Here is a 21,617-nt window from a genome sequence, read left to right on the forward strand (position 1 = left end):
TTACATATTGTTATACCATCATTTGGAGGAAAAAGCAGTATTGTAGTCTTGAATTTAGCCATTAAAGAGGTTATGCTGCCAATACTTAGCATTTAAAAATAATGCAAATGACTTTTTCATATTAATTACCAGTTAATTTCTACCTGAACTATTAGGATGCCGCTACATCTTATTTCTATTTCTTATTCATGTAGCCATTATGGCAAAATTGTTTGTGATAATACTAGTTTCAATCCTTTACTGGAAAACTGGCACATTGCTCCCAAACATATCCCTGTCCGTAGGCGATCTTCACACATTATGAATGCAGCAGATTTCCGAGTGTTCCTTGCTCTATAGCTAACAAGTATGAAAGTAAGACCAAGCTGTGAGATGACTGACTACTAGCGGAGAACCATTTGCTGTCAGCAATGGGCATGACCACTTCTGAAAGCAGAGCCGAAACTGTCTCTGATGCAGGTCCTGTGATTCTAACTGTTTTTACTCAGGCCACATTAAAATCAGCCTCTGCTGACAGCAAACAAAACAAAGACTAAGGCAAGGTACAACCTCAGAAGAGGATGCAGTCAGCTGTGAGAAGAGAGCATGCTAACTGCCTCCACAGAGGCTGCCGGCTGCTTTCAGGGACTGGGTTATTGCTCTGGTGGGAACTCTTGCTCCCACTAATTTCACCCTTTAATTTTTCATTAGGTACTTGACCTGTTACGACTTCCAAAGCGCATAATTCAAAATTTCATCTTACTCACAGCACTTATGGAGCCCTAGCACTTAGTCAACACCTCTAAGACACCTGCTTTGACCTCAGTTTAGATTACAATAGAAAAACTACCAGTCTGGTCAGCTAAAGTTGTTGGTTGGTCACCTGCCAGTCCTTGACAGCCCACTCATCTTGCCTCAAACATTCACATGGTGCAGTGCCTATTGCAAGCACATTAAAGGAATATCTACTAATTTCTAGATCTTTTAATGGTTAAAATCAAATCCTGTCAGGGACACATTACCTAATTTTTTAAAAGGCCTATCCAGGTGCAGTCAGGGCACAACACTGATTTACAGCACTACAGATACACCATTTGGATAAAAACCATCCACAAAGGGAGCAACCACATGGCAAACTTCCTGCCAAAGAGCAAATGCCACCTCAACCCAGATGAGCCTGACACTCATACAGTACCTTGAAAGGCCTAAATCACACAACTCCATCCATCCATCCATCTTCTGCCATACCAAATCTCAGTCTAAATCCTCACATGTGCAAATCCTTCTTAACATTTTTTTTGCACAACTGTACTTATGCATAGTCTGGTGAGCTGCTGATGGAAACAGTGCAAGTTCTGGGCAGTTTTATATGCGAGACATATAGAACATTCATGTTCAGTTTAACATTACTGACCTGCTCTTTCATCATGTGCTGGACTCAAGTAGGGCTGGACAGGAAACACAGAACCCCCTTAGGACAAGGGAAACAGTTTTAAACTAACAGAGGGGTGATTGAGATTAGACATTAGGAAAAAAGTTCTTCCCTGTGAGGGTGCTGAGGTACCCAGAGAAGCTGTGGCTGCCCCATCCCTGGCAGTGTTCAAGGCCAGGTTGGATAGAGCTTGAAGCAACCTGTTCTAGTGAAAGGTGTTCCTGCCCATGGCAGGGGGTTGGAACTGGATCAGCTTTAAGGTCCTTTCCAGCCCCAGAGAGTCCTGTGATTCTATGAAATCCACAGAACAGGGCAAGGAGGCTGAGAAAGTAGTAGAGCATCCTCTGCTGCAGGGGCAAAAGATCAAGGAATAAGTGAGGAAGAAAGAGATTCTAACATGGAGATTTTGGGGATGGGCAAGCTTGCCAAAAGTGTTTCTGGGTGCTGGCAGTGTTGAAAAGTGGGTGCTCACTTGCAAAAGGGAAAGACTGGCTAAGGAAGCCCCAGGAAATTACTTTAATCCCCAGCATTAGTCACTCCAGCTGCTCACATGTGGCTCCTCACAACCCGAGGCTCATCCAAGCAGTGCTGTAAACACAAGGACATGCTGCACTCACACTCAGAGTGAGCCACCCGACTTACTCACCTGTGAGCCTTCCATATGCAGCATCCAGGCTGTCTACCAGCAGCATTTTCCTGATAAAGAATAGCATTCATACTGCCAGATGCCAGCAAGATGTTTTCCTGTGAAGAAGCAAGGATGCTTGTGGGGTTTACTTTAAGACAGTCATTGCCTGCAAAGTCATTGTAATGCTTTCTAGAGTCCCTGGGATATTTTTATACTCCTTCATTATAAGGCCTACCAAATGCTAAAGAATCACAAGGACTGTAATAACAGCATTACACATTAAGGATGGCTTTAATTACATGTACAGTACCTATGCAAATGGCAGATAGCATCTTCTGCATGAAAGGCAGGGTTGGTTTGTTTGCTTCTTATCCTCACAGTATGGAATCTTATTGCTTCTTATGATGCAATATTAATTTGGTTAGTCTTAACTTCATTGTTTTGGTTGGCAATTGCATTTCTTAAATGCAAAACTCCCCAGTATCATCATGAAATATTCGTCATGGTGGCTCCTAAAATATCTCCATCAGGACTAGAGTCCTATTGTTCAAGAGACTGTGAGGGGGAAAAAAATACACAAGTAAAACACGGCCAAACAACCCCATCTGCCTTATAATGTGGGGAAGACCTCTGGAAATGGAGTACAAGTGCCTGTTTGGCACCAAAAGCAAAGTTTTTCTTCAACTACATATTAATTTGAATACCTTGGCCCAAGTGTCATGCCCAATATTACACTAAATCACTAAAGCAACTTGTGCTTTACAACTTTTCTTTAGCTGTTTCAGTCTGTTTGGTTAAACCCTCAAGCATCATAGAGTAAGTTCGTAGTGATATTTCCATGTAAGCTATCAAGAGGTTAAGTAGCTTGACCAAGGTTGTGGCTCACTCAATGGTTTACCCTTTGTAACTGTCCTAAGTAGTTGTGCTCTTGCTTGAGTAACAGATCAGGCCGTTTCTGAGTCACTGGCACAGTCAGAACAACTCCAACCTCCTGCCACTGAGTGATGCTTAAGGCACGGTACACAAGGGAATGGGGGCCTTTGACTTTTCTACAGGACCAGCTTCCCCTAATGTGGTCTGGCCAACTAGGCTTGATCATGCTTTGAGGCAAACGGCAAGCATTAATTCCAGATTAACACAGCCATCATGGGATACAACTGTTTGCTTGATTATGACTATTCCAGACTATCATGCATAAGGTACAATGTTACATCCATGCTGAAGAAACAGAACCAACCCCACAGAGTGCCACGACAAAGGTTACCAACACAACTGCAGATTAGTCCTCTATTCTGCCTACCACAGGCCACAGTCTTGATTCCTTATTTTTCCAGCATGCCTTTATCAGTGAAGCTTGATCCCAGATTCTCCCTTGCAGCTCTCAGGAAGAGATTGCTCCCAGACTCTCTCTTCCAGCTGAACAACAAGGGAAACATTCCATGTGGGCCGGGAGAACACATAACCAACAGTGAGTTACACAAGCATTTGTGAGACAGCACTGGAATGTCAGCAAACAGGATCTTTGGGTCTAGCCCCAGCTCTGGAGGCAGAGAGCAGCCAAAGTCATCATAAACAGGAGGTACAATCATAGCAGCAGGTAGGTTTGTTTTGAAAGGTGATGTTGCAAAGCAGGTGAATCTCACTGCTTATAGCCATAGCTCTATTCCCAGCTGTGTGCACAGCCCACCTGTTGGCAGGATATCTGCAAAATTGGTGAATGACCATTGGCTCCCTACAGGAAGGATAACTGACTTTTAGGAGTGTATGCGCTAACAGCAACAGTGGAGCTAATCCCAGTGTAGGATTAGGCATCATGGGCTTCTGAGTAGCAGTAAACAGCATCATGAGTGCATCTTACTTCTTCCCCTACACTCACTCTTCCCTTGTCATTCTGTGGGCTGGCAGGAGATGTGCCAAATGTGTCAGAGCCACAGATGCATGACACTGTGAGCCCTGACCTTGTGGCCTTTATGCTGACAGTCAAGTCTAAGACACAGACCAACCCAAAAGGAAACTATGAAGGTCCTACCAGACCATAAAGGACTGCAGGGCTGGCCTCAGAGTGTTTGTTTACTCTGTGGTTTTTAAGTTGGAAAAAACCACCCTGTAATAACAACAAAGCTTTTGAATTCCCTGCTATGTATAGCAATTCTCTTAGATCTGCCTGCTGCATGTGCTTGTTGATGTCAACGCCCCGTAACTGAGTGCCACTGCTGTCTATCACACACAAGTCCTCATTATGTTGCATAACAAATCACCTTTGTTGCCCAACAAAATGACACAGTGGATTTTGTTGTTGCCTCGCATAAACTTTAGTCTTGCAAATTCCATTTTGCACTGACGCATCGCTGCAGCCTGACAAGTGCTTTATTTCTGTTGTTAAGCAGCGAGTTTCATGATACGCAGGCAGGCCCAGATCCTGAAAAACAAGTTTAGGAATACATAAATACACCACCATTATGTCTGCTAAACAATCAGCCACGTGGATGCCCACTGCTGCCGTAACACTGGGTTTAGAGGCTGCAGCTACACATCCTGGGAGGCAGCACCACTGCACAGTCATTGCCAGTGGTCATCTGATGTTTTCAGTTACAAGAAAAAACAGCAGCATAAAGAAACAAAGAAAGTGGCAGAACAGCAAAGGAATTTTAAACCAACAAAGAATTCATGCTGTTGGCATTTTAATGCTATACTATTCTCTTTTAATAGGTTTATCCAACTGCAGTACATTATCTCTTGTTTTCGGTGTTTAATTACCATTTTAACTGAGTCGTATTAGTTACAATGCTCATCTATTAAAGAACAAAATGTGAAAGTGTTAACAAATCAATCTCTATGACTCCAAAATGTTAAACCTCACCAGCTACTTCTTCTAAGTCTTCTTTATGATGTTCAGCACATATTTCAGGGGAAGGAAAACATTTATTGTCAGGCTTCAAACAGGGTTTCCTTTCTTTAAAGGTTTTAATTGGCAGCTTTTTCTATTGGCACATGACCAATACTCTGTATAAGTGGAAAAATAGTGGTGATATCTACAGACCAGATTTTGCCACTTCTTATAATGAATAATGCTATCTTATTTTCATGTGTGCTGGACATACCCTCTACTTGGAGCAATACTGGAAGCTCACTGATAGCTGCTCCCTACTTTCTCTGGACAAACTCCAGGAAGGAAGAAAACCCAGTCATTACACAAGCAAAATTCCATGACATCTGAGAGCTGGCCTGTTGGGATAACCTTAAATAAGGCTAACAAAAGCTGCATGCCAGTTAGTTTAAAGACACATATTTTGATGTCCTCTCCTATTCCTTTGAGAAACATCCATTTCAATTTCCAACATAGTCACCTCAGACGCTTCCCAAAATCATTTAGCAATAGCTGAACCTGCTTTTTCATCAGTGCTTCTATTTGTCTTAATGATTATCATTTCCACTGCTCAGCCCATCTTGTACATGGCCAAGCAACAGTCAACAAATAAGTCATTGCAGACATTGTTGAATAATGGGTGAATGAGTTAGCACTGAGGGATTGGGGCTTGTCTCTATTTACTGGCTGTAGCTAGAAACACTTCAAGCCAAATTTCAATTACAGGGGATAAAATAAAGGCCAGGCCAGTCTGGGCATTTTAAGAGATAATTGTACTTTACTAAAGTAATAAGGCATGGTTGTTTTCAGACATCACTGCTCCCAGTTAATGGTGCAAATACAAAATCTACCTGGGTACTACTGCAAATAGCTTTGGAAAACCTTCATGGGAATGCAGAGCTGTGGTTACAGATGGCAATAAGGTGTCTGAATGCTTGAGGTATCGGATAGTGAAAATATTAAAGCTCCTTGTATGAACCTGAGGTACGTGAGCACTGTACAGCTGTAATTATGTGAAATTGTACAGCTACTCTTACAGCTGATGGGAAACAAATATGTACAGTGCAGAGTGGTACTAGGAAGGAAGGGAGACTACAGCCCTGCCTGCTTCACATTAAAACACCAGCCCACACTGGCTACCTCACCTTCACAGAGATGCTAACGATACAGGGCTGGGAAAACTAAAACAGAGGTTGAAAGACCAGGGTTTTTCGGGACAGAGAAGAAGTGAGCAAGAGGAGACTTGATATAAGCATGCCCTGGAATGAATAAGGTCAGTATAGGAGGTTGGCTTTTTCCTGGCTTCATGTCTGAACACAAGAATATGAAAGGAAATGGAAACTGTGGAAAATTCAATCTGAGGAAGGGAAATACTTCTTCACACAGAAACTTAAGGTGACTCTAGAGAGGGTCTGGGTATTAAAGCCAGGGGATAGTAATCCAAGCCCTGCTCATACTTAACATGTTTTGACACTAACAGATATTGCTAAAGTCGCTGCTGTCAGCTCTGACTGGTTACCTCCTTTCCATGATACAAGGCAATTTCAATACAATTTGAAAGGTAGCATTTTAAATTACACAATCTCTTTCTATACAGCACACAACCTATGGAACTCGCTCTCATGAAATTTAAATTGAACTGAGATTCCCCTCCACCCAAAAAAGATCAGACTCAGGGCAAGTACAGTAAGCATTCAATTAGGTGTTTGTAAATGATCCTTTAAAATCCCCTTGAAGAACATGGCCAGGCGGTCTGAGGACCTAAGCAATGGGCAAAGACAGCACGACATACCCAGGAGGCAATAATTCATGAATGCTATATCTTAACACCTGATTTCCCTCCAACAAAAGACGTTGCTGAAATCTCAGCTCCATTGAAGTTGGCAGCAATGCCCTCAGGACCGTACCTGCTCCTTGGACTAGTGTGTACCCAGAACGTGTGAGCAACAGTTCAATACTTGCCTGTTCCTGAGATTCTCTTACACCCTCAGACCTCATGAAACATTAAGACTCAGAGTATTTTTGCTGTCTGGCAGCTGCAAGCGGAGTCAGGGTTCCTCCACACCAGACACTTTACAAATACAGCCTCAGAGCTTTGCAGCTCCCTGTGCTTCTGCTTTCTTGTTTAACTTTCTCATTTGCAACTTCTTTTATTACTGACACACCAAGTTCTGTAACGCACTGACATCTGCTGTGTGTTTGACTAACGCAGCCACTGCAGAGCTGACAACGAGCCTTGCAGGCTACATGTAACAGGCCTTAAGAAATCAGAGTTAAGGAAAGGGGGAAGCAGAGCGGGAAAACCTGGTGAATTATTGATAAGAGCAAGTAGGAGGGAGCAAGGCTCTTAGGGGGCTTATTAACCCTAAGGTTACAGCATCGGGAGCCCTACACCTCGGGGCTGGAGCCGAAGGAGGAGCCCGAGGCTCCCACTACGGCGCCACCTGGCGGACAGGAGCGGCAGTGCTGCGCCTCCCCGGGAGCAGCGTCCGGAGCGATGCGCTGAGGGCAAGAAGACATCTCCTGTGGACTTCACACGGGACGGGTGAGCACTGGTTTCAGGGAGCTCAGGCATTGGAACAGGCTGCCCAGGGACGTGGTGGAATCATCATCCCTGGAAGCGTTCACAAACCGTGTAGACAAGTTGCTTAGTGACATGGTTTAGTCTGGAACTGGGAAAACGGTTGGACTTCATGATCTTAAAGGTCTTTTCCAACCTGGTCAGTTCCATGATTGTATGAAATCGCCTGAAGGTCCTCTGATGCTGAAAGTCACTATTTCAAAGCAGAACAGAGGACTGTTTGGATAACGGAGTGTACAGAGCTTTCAGCCAACACACACAAGTCTTAACACAGAATCATTGTGTGAAACAGTACTCCAAACCAGCCTAAACAGCAAAACAACTGTGTGGAGCATCCCAGAAAGCATGTTCAGCCCCAGACAGGGTGTCTGGAAGCAGAATGGTTTTTCAGAGAGCCTAAGGCAAATAGAAATAAAATAGCTGAGAGGGGATCTCATCAGTGCACATAAACATCTCAAAGGCAGGTGCCAGGATGGTGCCAGATTCTTTCCAGTGGTGCCCAGAGACAGGATGAGGAGCAACGGCCATAAACTGAAACGCAAGAAGTTTCACCTCAACGTGAGGAAGAGCTTCTTTATATTGAGGGTGGCAGAGTGCGGGAACAGGCTGCCCAGGAGGGTCGTGGGGTCTCCCTCTCTGAATGCGGAGACATTCAAAACCTGCCTGGATGTGTTCCTGTGTAACCTGCTCTGGGTGCTCCTGCCTTGGCAGGTGGTTGGACTGGATGATCTCCAGAGGTCCCCTCCAATACTAATGATTCTGTGTGATCCTGTGAAATATTCATTAGCACAGGAACAACCCAGGCAGATTCTCCTTTACAAACAGAAGCACAGACATGGTAAAGCAATGTCTGAGAGGGACCAGGCACAACCCTGTGTCCAACAACTCCGCACCCTGGGACAGCAGCTCCCACATAGCTGACTAGAGCAGAGGTGCAGACAGGTAGGTTTGTTCCTTCACAAGGTTGCTCAGTCACAGGCCCCCTCTTATTGTTCCTTTAAGTCAACATTCGTAGTGCCCAAATGGTCCAAAGGCAGAGACACAGCAGCTGGGCCACCACTCTCTGGTGAGCACTCAGTTAATGGCCCAAGGTTAACTCTGGTTAACTGGCTCTTTTCTTAACATTCAAGCTGCAAAACAGTGTGTAGTGCTACATATCCAGGTCTACCAAGAGAAGAATCCCTTGTGTCTGGGGTAAACACCTAGTTCCTGTTACAGAAAACAAGGTACTACTACCCACCCATTCCTTAAAGAAATAGGGAGACATATTAAATGTTCTTACAATATCCAGGCTCCAGCAGCATCCAAAGCCTTTCCTTCTTTGTCTATGGTTAACCTACAGCAGTAGTCTTTCCTGGTTTAATCTCCTTTCAGCCACCTTTAAGGTAACACTTGAGGCTAGCTGCAGCCCCACTGCAGCACTGCAAACTATAGAAGGAAAGAGGCACATCCTCCTGTAGCTTAGCCATGGGGCAAGGTAGCCTGAAAAGTGGCTTAACTGTAATGGAAACTCCCTGGGAGCTGTAGGCTTGTCCAAGATGTTCAGTTGAGCTTCTGCCATCAAAGGGAAAAGCCTAAGGGGGAAGGATAGAAAACAAGCCCTTGCACCTCCTTGAAAACACACTAACTGTAAAGGCAGCCTCAGCAGCCTCTGCTGGAAACAAAGAACATTGCCAGCAAAGCCCAGGTGATTGAAAAAGCAGCAAAGGAGACCTGAAAGCTAATGTTGCTCTTGAAAAAAACAAAGCAGAACCCAGGCAGGAACAGAGGAGGGAATCTAGAAAGGTAAAGAAACATTCAAAGAAGATAATGGAGCAGAAGTACTAGAAAACAAGGGAAGACAAACAAGAATTCTACCTTTTTGCCTCTGCAGTTCATGTTCATCTTCTAGGATACACTGACACTCTTAGCACAAATCTAGGAAGGCATTTCTGCACCTTATACCTTTTCTTTGTCTCAGGACAGCACTCTCTTGCCACAAGAAGGCCAAGTTAAACATCAGGCCCATCTCCCAAAGCCCGTCTTCCATGCCATAATACAGCCAAAGCTGCTGGTTCCTCACCATTCCAGCAACATGCTTGTCCTCTTCAGGTCCCATGGGCAGGTCCACAGTAGTAAAGCAAGACTGAGGCCAGGCTGCGACATCATTCTGCACACTAGGGTCCACATCAACTATGTTCTTGGCCAGACACACATTTGAATCATGACTAGAGACCAGCACTTGTATCACATAACTTAAGATCAAGACTGAGGACTCCAGAGTGAGACAAAAGGCTCCTAGGTAGGGGTGGGCTTGAGGTTCCAGGTGAGACTGGTCAGGCTAACTAGTGCCTAATAGTGCCTATTAGTGCCCTAACACAAAAAAAGTAGCTTTGCTGACTAAAGGCTTGGGGTGACTCCAGAGACCTCACTGATAGGTAAGAAGGGACCTAGCAGAAAACAGGTGATAGAAGCATAGGGAGAAATTGTGCTCATGCACAGTACCATGGCTGCATACAGTGTTGCATCACAGTCCTGCCAGGTTTCAGCAGTAAATAAATAAATACAAATAACACTTGCAATGGCTTCCTTCTGAAGTGACCAGACAGAGGGCCATTACTGATAGCATAGGTCCACAGAATGGTTTGGGTTGGAAGGGACCTCAAAGCTCACCCAGTTCCAGCCCCTGCCACGGGCAGGGACACCTTCCACTAGAGCAGGTTGCTCCAATCCCCGTCCGGCCTGGCCTTGAACACTGCCAGGGATGGGGCAGCCACAGCTGCTCTGGGCACCCTGTGCCAGGGCCTCAGCACCCTCATAGGGAAGAACTTCCTAATGTCTAATCTCAGTCTCCCCTGTTTAAGGTTGATACTCAGAGACAAGATAAAGGAACAATGTATTTTGAGCATAACTGCACAATTCAAACACTTAATTCCATATTTTACAGTGGCATCTGTATTTAGCAGGGTTTGGAGAAGCAGCTACAGGTTTCAACAGGTTTCAACAGTTTTCAGTTCCATTTCAGAATCACTATGTACTCTATCTTGCTGCATTTGCAGCCTGAAGTTTCAAGACAGCTCAAACTGCACTGTGCTGGATTGCCTCAGCCCCTCTGGAAAATATTCCATGTGCACATTGCATCTCTTCAAATTTTGTTCTCATTCCAAACCTGCAAGTACAAATATAGCAACGTTCACTCTCCTAATGCACACTTACAAGATGTGCTGAAATGTCAGATTCTAAACAGTATGAAAAAGCACTTTACCACATTCCTGTTGATGTGCAGTATAACAGAGAAGGCAGAAGTTGCTTTAACATCTGATGATTTATTAAATCTGAATACTGTCCTTCTTTCCTCTGGTAGCAGGCGAGCTATTAATGCTGCAACAGTTTCTTCAGAGCTTGCAGCAGTGCACTGACAAATACATACCTCGAGAACAGTCTCGTCTCTGCAGGATTATGAACATGACTCCCTCTATCCAAACCAGAGCTGCTGGAGCGGAGGGATTATAGGAAGGTGAACCCAGCAGAGAGGAGTAGACTAGCAGGTAATACCCCTGCTGCCTGGAGGAAGCAGGGGTGAGGCTAGAAAGCTTCCTACCGCTGTAGCTATTGTCTCACTGCTTCCTCTGCCGCACAGCTAGGGAAGCCATCGATGACGCAGCCAATGGGATTCAAACTCAGCAGCAGGACTCTGCTAACCTGATCCCAGTTGGGTCTTGACAATTAATGTTGCTGAGTTATTCAAATGGAAGCGGTGCATGGTCTTTCCCCATGGCTGATATTTCTTCTCATGCTGCTAAAATCAGGCAGTTAGCCGTAATCCTTCTGCACATTTGTATTACCCAGAAAACACAAATCAGATGAAAATTTTGAAATAACAAGATTTTTTCCTGCTTTGGGATGGGAAATGGAATATTTTGACACACAAAGAATCGTCAAAATGAATAAAAATACCCACAAAGGTTTTGTTCTGCTAAATTTGCATTTTCTCAGGGAGTGGAGGGACAGGGAATCACATAAAATCTCCCAGTCGACTTGAATAATAAGGACATGATCTCAAAGAAGAAGTCAGCTGTAAAATGAACATTTTTCTCATCATTAAGCTACAATCACTACCCCACTGTGGGTGGTAAGCAATGTGAGTGACATGTTGAACATTGTCTGAAGGAGAAAATGCGTGTTCAAATGGCAGCATCTTGCCCAAACTCAAAACTCAATATCCAGGCAGCTCAGGTGAGAGCTCATGCAGCACCTCTGGTCCTGCCCTGCTGCAAGGTGTCTAAGAAGAAAGTTGGAGCTTAGGGATGTAAGTCAACCTCCTCTTAGAGGACACTTAAGAAGGAGAATAGCTGTCATAGGCTCTTGAGTTGTTAGCACAGCTTGCTGATGGGTTGGCTTTTGTAAGGGTGTCAAACATCCTCCTCATTGGCCAACTGCTCTATTCCAAGGGCATGGGCACAAATCCTCCCAGAGCAGCAATCAGTGAGCTACAGCAGCTGTCAAAACCCCTAGGCTGAAAAGAAATTGTGAGGATAAATTTGTTCGGAATCTAATTAGGATTTCACCATGGGATAAGCACCAGGTTAAACTGAACCACCTCAGGAGCATCCTTTAAACAAGCAGTCCTCAGTTCTCCATCTCTGCTGGCAGGAAGCCTCTTAACTTCAGCATATCTCTTTACTCGCGTATTCTCACATTTTCCTAATGTTGAAACTATAAACTGCCAGAGCGGCTAAATACAGGAACAAAATAAACTAACTGTACAAGAAAGAAAAGGTTATTATGTGTCTCTTTGGATTTTATTAGTTGTATTTCTTTCCTTTTTCTAGACTTCCCTGTTGAGATGGGAAAAAAGAAATCCTTGTTGCCAATTCTTTCTATATCTATATATATACAGATAGATATGATGTTTCTTTCTATATATTGGCTTTTTTTAGCCAAGGTTCCTCTGTAGATGCGAGTTCTCCACTCTTGTCCTAGCCAAAATATATGCTATATTAGTGGTTGCAGTGCTGCCAAGCTGGAGGTGAGGTGGCTGATTGCTCCAAGCAAGCTTCTGTTGGTGGGTTTGAGATCAGTCCTTCCATCTGGAGCATTAAACCACTGGTGACCTGAAACTGGAGTATAGTACAAGCAGTCCTGAAACATTTTAGTCCATCTGTCTGCATTAAGTCCAGCTAACTTTTGCCATCTTCTGGAGGAAGGGAATAAAGTCAGGATGCTCAATTATATTTGAGGCATTCAATAATCTATTACAACCCCTTTCTCTAGCCACACTGAGACAGCTATTGCAGATATCCCCAAGAAACTCATGCTGTGATGGTGTTGTACCCACTTCTGCTGCACACTTGAGGCTCTAAACTGAGGATATGATTCATTTGCTGTGTTAGGCAGTAATGACCATAATGCCCTACTTCATGTAGCTATTTGCTGTTTATTTGCTATTCTCACAGAGATCACTAAGTTTAGACTGGAGTGAGGAGGCTGCTTAACCATTTCATCCCCAGTTCTCCAATGATGCTTTCATTCCACCTCAGACTCTCAAATCAGCTTTTATCTGGTTGGTTTGTTCATTTTTCTCTCATTTTTTCTGTTCTTGTCTTAAAACATAGGGAAATATTTTACACTATCCATCCTTTTAACCACCTCAGAAGTTCTAACTTCCACTATTTCACTATATTTAGTGATGACAACCCTGATATCCAGTGGCTTGGGGATGCCTAGCCCTTTACCTAACTGCATTTCCATGTCATTATAATGCCCAGAGGCAAGACAGGCATTGAGGACAAGGTAAAGGAATACCTACAACATGGACAAGGCAGGGGACTCTGAAGAGTTGGAAAGCAACAACTGGGGAGGTGCTATGGACTAGAAGAGGTCAGACTCAAGTGGACACTAAAAAGGACACCTCTGAAAAGGCAGGATATACCATTTCTTTCTCCTTATCAAGCCCAAGTATACAACACTGAACTCAATATGAATTTGCCATTGACCTCACGCTGGTAGACCATGAGCCATTTTCATCAGCATCTTCATCATGAATGCTCCCAAGGGACACAGGGTATATCTTCGGGCTTCCTGACATCTCAGCATTGCAGCTGAATAGAACTGCTCAGCACCACCAGGGCAGTGCTGCGTTTCCCCTTAACTGAAGTCAAAACCTCCTTTGCAGGAGAGCTGTGCTTTCCCGTGGATAGTGAACTCACTTCCTTCTGGTTTGTTTATAGCCATATGGGAGTCTTTTCCTCTTCCATTCCCTTTTCCAAAAGCAATGAGACAATAAGACATTGTTAAGTGTTAAACATCCATGTTTCTGTTTCTTTTCTTCATAACAGGACTATTAGAATGATGAGAAATGAAATAGGGAAATGATGAGGGAGAACAGCAAAATTTAACTTAGATTTTTAGCCAAAACAGTAGTAAAGACATTCAGAAATGGCCCAGCAATGGCTGGAAGCCTTTAATTTCTCCCCAGAAAAATACAGATTAACTATGCAATGTTTAATGAACCTGTGAACCATGCTTAAACTAGAAAACTTTGTACCCTAGAAAAGGTGATTTGAACAATTCCAGCTGGGCATAGGAACAAAGCACACAGGTCAGTAACAAAATGCAGAGGTGCCATTTCTAACAGCCCCAGGAAATAACACGTCCATTACTGAAACACATGCACACCGATCCCTTGGGACCTCTCAAAAAGGTGTCCACCTTAGAGGGACAAGAGACAAATGTAACCACGGTAGGGTCTGAGGATACCATTGGAGAAGAGGAAGCTCTCCACAGTATATGGAAGAAAAGTAAAGGAGCCTGACCCTCACACCCTGGGGAGAACCTGTATGACAAGACAAAATGGAGCTGGAATGACTCAGACAAAACTACCAATCAGTGCAAGCCCAGCTATATGGGTACACTGCCCCATAGACATCCAGCAGCAAATCAATCACGGTGCAAGATAAGCCTTCCTAAAGCCTGATGGGTGATCATGCCAAATCAATTTTTGCTTGCCAAGTGTGTTATCCCTCATACAAGAACAGAGCACAGTTTATTGGACATGAGTATAATTAGTCAAATTATTTGACAAAAAAGTCAAAAGAGATCCCAAGCCAAAGGTAAGACATGATGTTAAAATAAGAAAAGACCTCTTTTACAGGAGGCAGATAGGTTCTGATCAGTATTTAGCATTGTTAAACTATTAGATAGATAGATAGATAGATACATACATACATTTAAATACCACTCAGCAACTGTTTTAGCCCCCAAAAGCTAGAAGAGTTATGCTCCTTTGCTAGCAGCTTGCATGTATGGGGACAGACATGGCAAAAACAATGTAAAACCCCCAGGACAGCTAATCCAACAAAAAAACCTTTGATACAAATTGGATCAGCCAGTGCAAAATGAAAGTGTTGCCATGAATATCAACACAAGGCAGCAGTGACTGCAAACAGCAGTGATGGCGCAGCAAAGCCCCAAGGTTGTACCATGTTGTCATCTCCCTAGGGCCACAGAAGAGGGAAGCCAGAAACACTGTTCCCAGTGCTGAGGAGGCAGGACAGAAACAGAGCAAACCAAACCAGAAATCCCAGTGCAGAGCATGGGAAGGGCACTGCTGCTGTGAGGCACACAAACCATGATCCCAAGGAACAGCACAGGGTCCCCAGGGAGACTGCAATATCTATGTAATTTTATTTATATAATTATATGTGTGTACATATACAGCCATCAAAGAAAGACCCTCCCACATACTTTCAATATGTAAGCAGTAGCCTCTAGGTCAGCTCCAGGCTTTGTTCTCCTGAAGTGAAAGCTGCATGGTGACACAATAAAGTGTCACTGTTTCTCTTGCCTCCCTCCTTCCCTTTCCTATCTCATCCCTTTCTTTACTTTTTTTTCTCTCTCCTTTTTATTTCACATCTTTCTTTCCACCTTTTATTCCTAGCTCTCCCTAACCCCCCTTATTATCATTTTGACTCTCCACTGCTCCTTGCTCCTTTCCTTCCTTGCTGCTCCTGCTCTTCGCTCTCTTTCCTAGTCACTCACTTCTTTCATACTGAATTAACTCTACCCCTGGTCTATGCATCCTGACAATCTATCTGGTTTTAATTGTTACACTAAACTTAGCTGGACATATCAGGGAGTCGTGTACATTTAAAGCTCGGACCTTTTCAAAGTCTTCATAATTCAACTTGATCCCATGTATTTGATCAAGAGCCATATGGTTTTGTGGATCACGTATTGTTTCACACATGTGAGTACTTACAGAACAGACGTGTTTGTGCATTAGGTGCTTTTGCTTTCTGTGCTGTGTAACAGCACTAGTACATGCAGGGATAACAGAATGGGAGTTTGGGCAGCATCAAGACCACACTCCTTCTCCATCACCATCAGCCTTGTGAATGGCTCTTTACAGACTCCTCCAGTATTTCTAACATGTATTGATTCATTCCAACAAGGTCCCTAGAAATGATCAATTAATCTATCATGTCTTCAGAGCACATCTAGTAGACTTTATCCAGACAAACCTTCCCTGCATCATACCCTGGTGCTAAGTCTATAAGGAAGGGGAGAGAAGAGGGAGAAAATCGTAACAGATTCTGGCATTGCGTTTTCAGCAGTTAAAGCATTAAAAGGACTGTTAAAATCCTATACTAGGTGTGGGTGTCCCCAGCACATCTTTGTATCAAATGCACACATCTCCAGGGAAAAGTGGACAGAGATGTGCACTGATCGCAATGGAGGGGAAAAGTTCTCACACTGATTCAATTAGAGTGGTATATGTTGTAATATAGCTTCAAGGGATAACTGAAACTTTTGGACAGTGCCTTTCTTTTTTCTTTCCCTTTTTCTATTCTTTGGCTGCTGCCACATGGAGCTCATTTCATATTTCAACTCTAATGTCAGAGAAACAGAAAAACAGTTCTCACATTGTGTTATATCCACTGGTACTGAATCCACAGGCATCCTCCTTCAAGTAGACTGAGAACACAGCCGTGCACAGAATCACAAAACCACAGCGTGGTTTGGGTTAGAAGGGACCTTAAAGCTCATCCAGTTCCAACCCCTACCACAGGCAGGGACACCTTCCACTAGAGCAGGTTGCTCCAAGCCCCATCCAATCCTGGCCTTGAACACTGCCAGTGATGGGACAGCCACAGATTCTCTGGGCACCCTGTGCCAGTGCTTCACTATTCCAGTATCCAGTGTCACATTCCTGTGTTGCAGTGTCTTACCAAAAGATAAAGCATAGAGCTTTACCCTTTCTACCCTACACCTTCCCCACCTGAGTTTCAAGTGGATGAGCTTTCTTTCCAGCTACTTAGTGCCCATCATAAAACAAACAATTTCTAGGGAAAAGTACAAAAGTTAAATCATAACAATTGTTCTGTGTTACAGTGATGTGAAGCACAGGATGGAGAAAAAGTACTATTAACTGAATATGGTGATAGAAGTAGAAATCCGCACCTAACAAGATGAGGCTGTGCTGGCTGTGTTGCTACTGTGCTGATTTACACCAGTGGAGCATCAGTCCTGGAAGGCCGTCTGTGTGCAGGGCACTCTTCCATCTGAAGGAGCCAACGGTCTGAAAACATCACAGGACTATTTGGGTTGGGAGCTCTCATGGAGCTGGGGCTGCTTTATACACTGTTGTATTGCAGCAACATCCCCATCTTACCTGAAGAGTAAACAAATACAATAGCTGTAAAAATAACCCAGGACTTCCTTCTTGCTTCAGTATCAACCATCTCACTGTGCCTTGTGTTTGCCCAGAGTCCACTGCACTTCGTTTTCTTCAGCAAATTCTGTTTCTTCTTATCTTTTCTAAATATTCTGATGTTTTTCAAATAAAAGGCAACAGTTGATCATATCAAGAATGTGAGAATTTGTGTAGGATCTAATGAACTGTGAGCACCTTAAACTCTGCTACACCAGGAGCTTGGGGATTTTGTTGTATAAACTACAAACAGTTGCTATGAGCTTGCAGCCACCCTGTGCTCATGCATTAACAAATGTAATCTGTGGAAAGGGATAGTTCCTTAACCTAAATTGTTTTTTTCTTTCTCATTTCACATTTAGCACTCATAAATGTGCTCATTTTCTCAAGATCAATAGGTTACACAGTGATTTATTTGCTCTAAGGGCTATAAAATGGAGGCTTCTCACCAAAAAACTTCAGCACCCATGTACAAAACCATTTTCTATAGTTATAAGGTCTCAGTTGCCATTATAAAGTCAGAGTTGCCAAAGGAGGGATTTCATGAACATGTATTGTATTCTGCAAGTATTTACAAGAAAATTTGGCCATGAAGATTGCTTGACACTTTCTATTTTTTCCACCAAGGGCTGCTCTCCACGCTGCTTTACTAGTATTTGTACAGGACTACACTTCAAAACACAAGGATGCAGAATGACTTGTTCCATAAATGGATTTTTCCTTAAAGGAGAGATTGGTGATGAAAAATAGAGAGCAACAGAACAGTGGTAAGAGCCCACTGTCAGGATGGAATGCATCAGCCCCCTTGATGCTGCTTGTTGAGAAAGAGCAGCACTGGTAGTAAGAGAAGCAGCAAAAACTACAGCAGCAAGGGGCATGGAGAATCTATAGAATCCCAGACTGGTTTGAGTTGGAAGGGATATTCAAGCTCATCCACTTCCAACCCCTGCCACAGGCAGGGACACCTTCCACTAGAGCAGGTTGCTCCAAGCCCCTGTGTCCAACCTGGCCTTGAACACTGCCAGGGATGGGGCAGCCACAGCTTCTCTGGGCACCCTGTGCCAGCGCCTCAGCACCCTCAGAGTGAAGAACTTCCTAATGTCTAATCTTAATCTCCCCTACAACAGTTTAAAGCCATTCCCCTTGCTCTGTAACTACAGGCCCTTGTCAAAATCTGCCCTGTTCTTTCTCGTAGGCTACTTAAGGAGAAATGTGCCACTGCTATTTATATCCCGGGAATTAATCCCCCACTTTTCAGAACCGAATGGAGAAGGTCCCGCGGGCTGGGGAACACCTCCCGCAGCACCGGGCCCAGCGGTGCGCGGCGGGGCCGGCAGGGGGCAGCGGCGGCCCGGCCCTCCTCAGCTGCGGGAGCGCGGTCCAGGCTCCGAGCACAGTGTCGACGGTGATGGGCTTCGGCTCGGCTGTATCCCGGCTTGAGAGCCCCGACCCCTTGATGGGGAACAGCGGGAAGGCACAGTGCTGAACTCTGCGCCTCTAATGGGAAACAGTTGAGAGCTCTACCAAATCTGTCACTTTTTAAATGGAAACATAAAAAAGGGCTGAGATAAAACAAAACAACAACGGCAGAAAGGGCTGGAATAGTGCACTTTGATTCAGATACCGAACAAATTTCCTCAAGGAATGGAAAAACTGATGGGCAAAGAAAAAAGAAAAGGCAAACCGCAATCTCATGGTGCTTGCCGCAGCCAGGGCAGACATTCCTCCCTGTAATCCCTGCTCCCTTCCCGCTCCGGGAAGGGAAAAAACCCTCTCCTGTGATGGCTCGTAGAGATTTTGGGACCTTAGGGTGTTTAAACAAGTGGTTCCCATTTCTGTTCCAGGGCAACTGGTGACTGTCCCAGACAACGCTTGGCTGCGCTGTGCTGAACTGAGCTGTAAAGGCAAAGCAAGGGGTTTTCCAGAGCACCTTACCGGTGCTGGGAAGGAGTAGAGAGTGGCTGCTCCGTGGGAAAGCAACTGCAGCGGCCAGGGCAGGAGTCTGCTCCGCAGGAGGTGTGATCAGTGATGTGTAATTACAAGGACCTTACAAATTCCCCTGCTAACTTTTAAAACCGCCTATTTCTTTTACAAAACGTCCCCCTATCTCGGAGGCATCAGAGGAACCAGAAAGGCAACCTGTGAGGCCAAGGGGATGGGGAGGACACCCCTGCCCGTACCTACGCTCGGCGCTGCCCCTAGCCCTTTTCACTGCTCACTGGGGTGGTTGGGTCTGTGTTCCGGCACCCCGTAAGGGCACAGATGGAAGTCCCCCGGGGACCCGTCTCTGCCGGTACCAGTGGGGTCTCAGCTGCCGTCCCCAGCTTCTGTGTGCCCGCCCGGCCTCCTGTAGGGGGGGATTGGGGAAGTTTAAAAACCTTGTTGAAACTGCACCGGGTGGTATCGCTGCCTAAAGCAGGGAACGGGGAAAATCGGTGCATCCTCAAGAGCATGTGCCCGATATTCTGTTTTAATTTGTTTTTCTGATCATTGTGTTAAAAGCAACACCTGAAAAAAAAAAAAAAAAGAAAGTAAAAAAAAAGATAAGTGGCGAGCGACTCCTTTTCGTTTCTCCCCCTTTTTGATAACGAAGGACATTACGCTTCGTGCTCTGCTCAGTTTCTCCCCGTCCTTTATTGATTGTTTGGGTTTCCAGGGAACAGAACGATAGTAATAAAAAGAATGACAGTTATCTCTGGGGAAAAAACGGGGAAACAGTCGCCGTATCTTAGACAAGAGGTCACTGGCTGTCTCTGAGCCGGGCCGCTCGCCCCGAGAGGTGGAAGCTGCCTCCCCCCAGCCCCAAGAACCACGATCCTCATCCCCCCAACTCGCACGGAGCCTGTTTCCCAAACCATCACGGTGTTTTCAGCCCCTCAAGGGCCTCAGCTCCCAACAGTGGTCGGTGAACTGCTCTCACCCTCCCCAGCGCGAGTCGCTCCGAATTAGCCCTTCATGTGGTAGTGGCGGGGAAATCCCGTTAGAGAGAGAAAGAAATTAAACGAAAGTAGGCGAGAAAGGCATTTGCCAGCAAGCCGGCAGCATTTGCAGGGACCTGCTAGGGGTCGGGAGCCTGTGCCGCGGGGAGGCTTCACTCTTGGGACCTGCGGGGACACCGATCTGGGGACACGCAGGGCTTCAGGTGTGCCCCGTCCTGCATACTGAGCGGGGAGAGCCGGGGCTTCACGTTCGGATCTCGCCCCATGTGTGACATTTCTCAGTGTTTGTTCTCTGTGTGGCTTGAAGGAGAGCAAAGCTCCCCTGCTCTGTTGAAGGCGTTCGTGCTCCATGTTCCTCGGCTCTCCCCCGCCATCGCAGCCTCGGTGCTCGCCGTCCGGCTCCGTCCGTGTGCTGAGGCGGGATCAAGCACGAGGTTTTGTCGAAATCCGAATTCCACTCCAGGCAACATGCAACTGATTTTGAACGAATTCCCACCAGCCCTCCAAACCCTGCAGCTGCTTGTTTGGCTAATAAAACCCCGTGTGGTTTCCAAACTTATAGAGCCAAAAAGGAAAAAGATGTCCATCCGAGTAAACTATAAGTGAAAACTCATTGATTACCTCCGCCTTCCTGTCTCTGATTCGATTAATCATTTGCTTTCCGAGCCAATTCTGTGTTGGTTTCCCTCTGCCTGAATCCTGAAAGACTTTTCCAGAAGGGCGGCTATGATGTTGAGACCAACATACTGTAAACAACCACAAGAAGCAGAGCTAATGTTTTCAATACAGCTCGAGGACTAAAATAAACTCATTGGATTAGGCCAGCCGGAGCGATTGTTTTGGTGAGCGCTTCCCAGGCCCGCTGCTCAGCACATCCCCGAGGGCTACCGAGCCCTGCCAAGCCGCCACGATGCCCCGCAGACCCAGCGATGGGCGTCGGGCGGGCTGTGCAGGGAAGGATGAAGGAGGCGCAGGGGAGCCGCCGAGCTGTGCCCGGGGCTTCAGCCGCCGGTGGCTGGGCTCAGCTCTGCGCCCCGGACTCCGCACCGCGGCTCGGGGCTCCCCGGTATGGTCACTCGGCCCTGCCCGTTGCCCGCTACAGTATCGGCCTTTCTAGTCCCCGCAGTACTTTGGTTTGGTTTTCACCGTCTTCTGCTGTCCAATGCACCACGCCGGCTGCTCACGTCCGCCTGCACGGCGCTGGTTCCCTGCCCTTAATGCTGGCCGGCCTCTCCTGCGAGTGGACAGGAGCGGAACCCGCATAGCGGCGGGTGCAAGAAGGGATCCCCGGTCCCTGCCCCGAGAGGTGGAAGTGGGGATCACCGGTCCCTGTCCGCTGCCCACTCCGTCGAGCCGCCCCCCGGCAGCACAGCGCTGTTCGGCCAGGGACGCGGCAGGCTGGGGCCACCGGAGCTCAGAGCGCTCCCGACCGCCGGGAGCCGCGCTCGTCACACACGCAGAGAGGAGATTTTTTAAGTAACAAATGTACTCTTTTTTTATT

At 45.7% G+C, this 21,617-nt stretch overlaps 1 long non-coding RNA gene across 1 annotated transcript; it reads right to left on the bottom strand.

The window, feature by feature from the left end:
- Nucleotides 1–3,183: 3,183 nt before the first annotated feature.
- On the bottom strand, nucleotides 3,184–9,673 carry LOC133225941 (uncharacterized). Its single transcript, XR_009729328.1, has 2 exons — nucleotides 9,549–9,673; nucleotides 3,184–4,458 (listed from the first exon to the last, which is right to left on the bottom strand). It is a non-coding gene; the product is annotated as an uncharacterized LOC133225941 (long non-coding RNA).
- Nucleotides 9,674–21,617: the final 11,944 nt, after the last annotated feature.

Source organism: Neopsephotus bourkii, unplaced genomic scaffold (genome assembly GCF_033783945.1).
Source record: "Neopsephotus bourkii isolate Nb327-2 ecotype Australia unplaced genomic scaffold, CSIRO-AGI_Nbou_v1 NB_1768, whole genome shotgun sequence".
Taxonomy (NCBI): Eukaryota; Metazoa; Chordata; class Aves; order Psittaciformes; family Psittacidae; genus Neopsephotus; species Neopsephotus bourkii.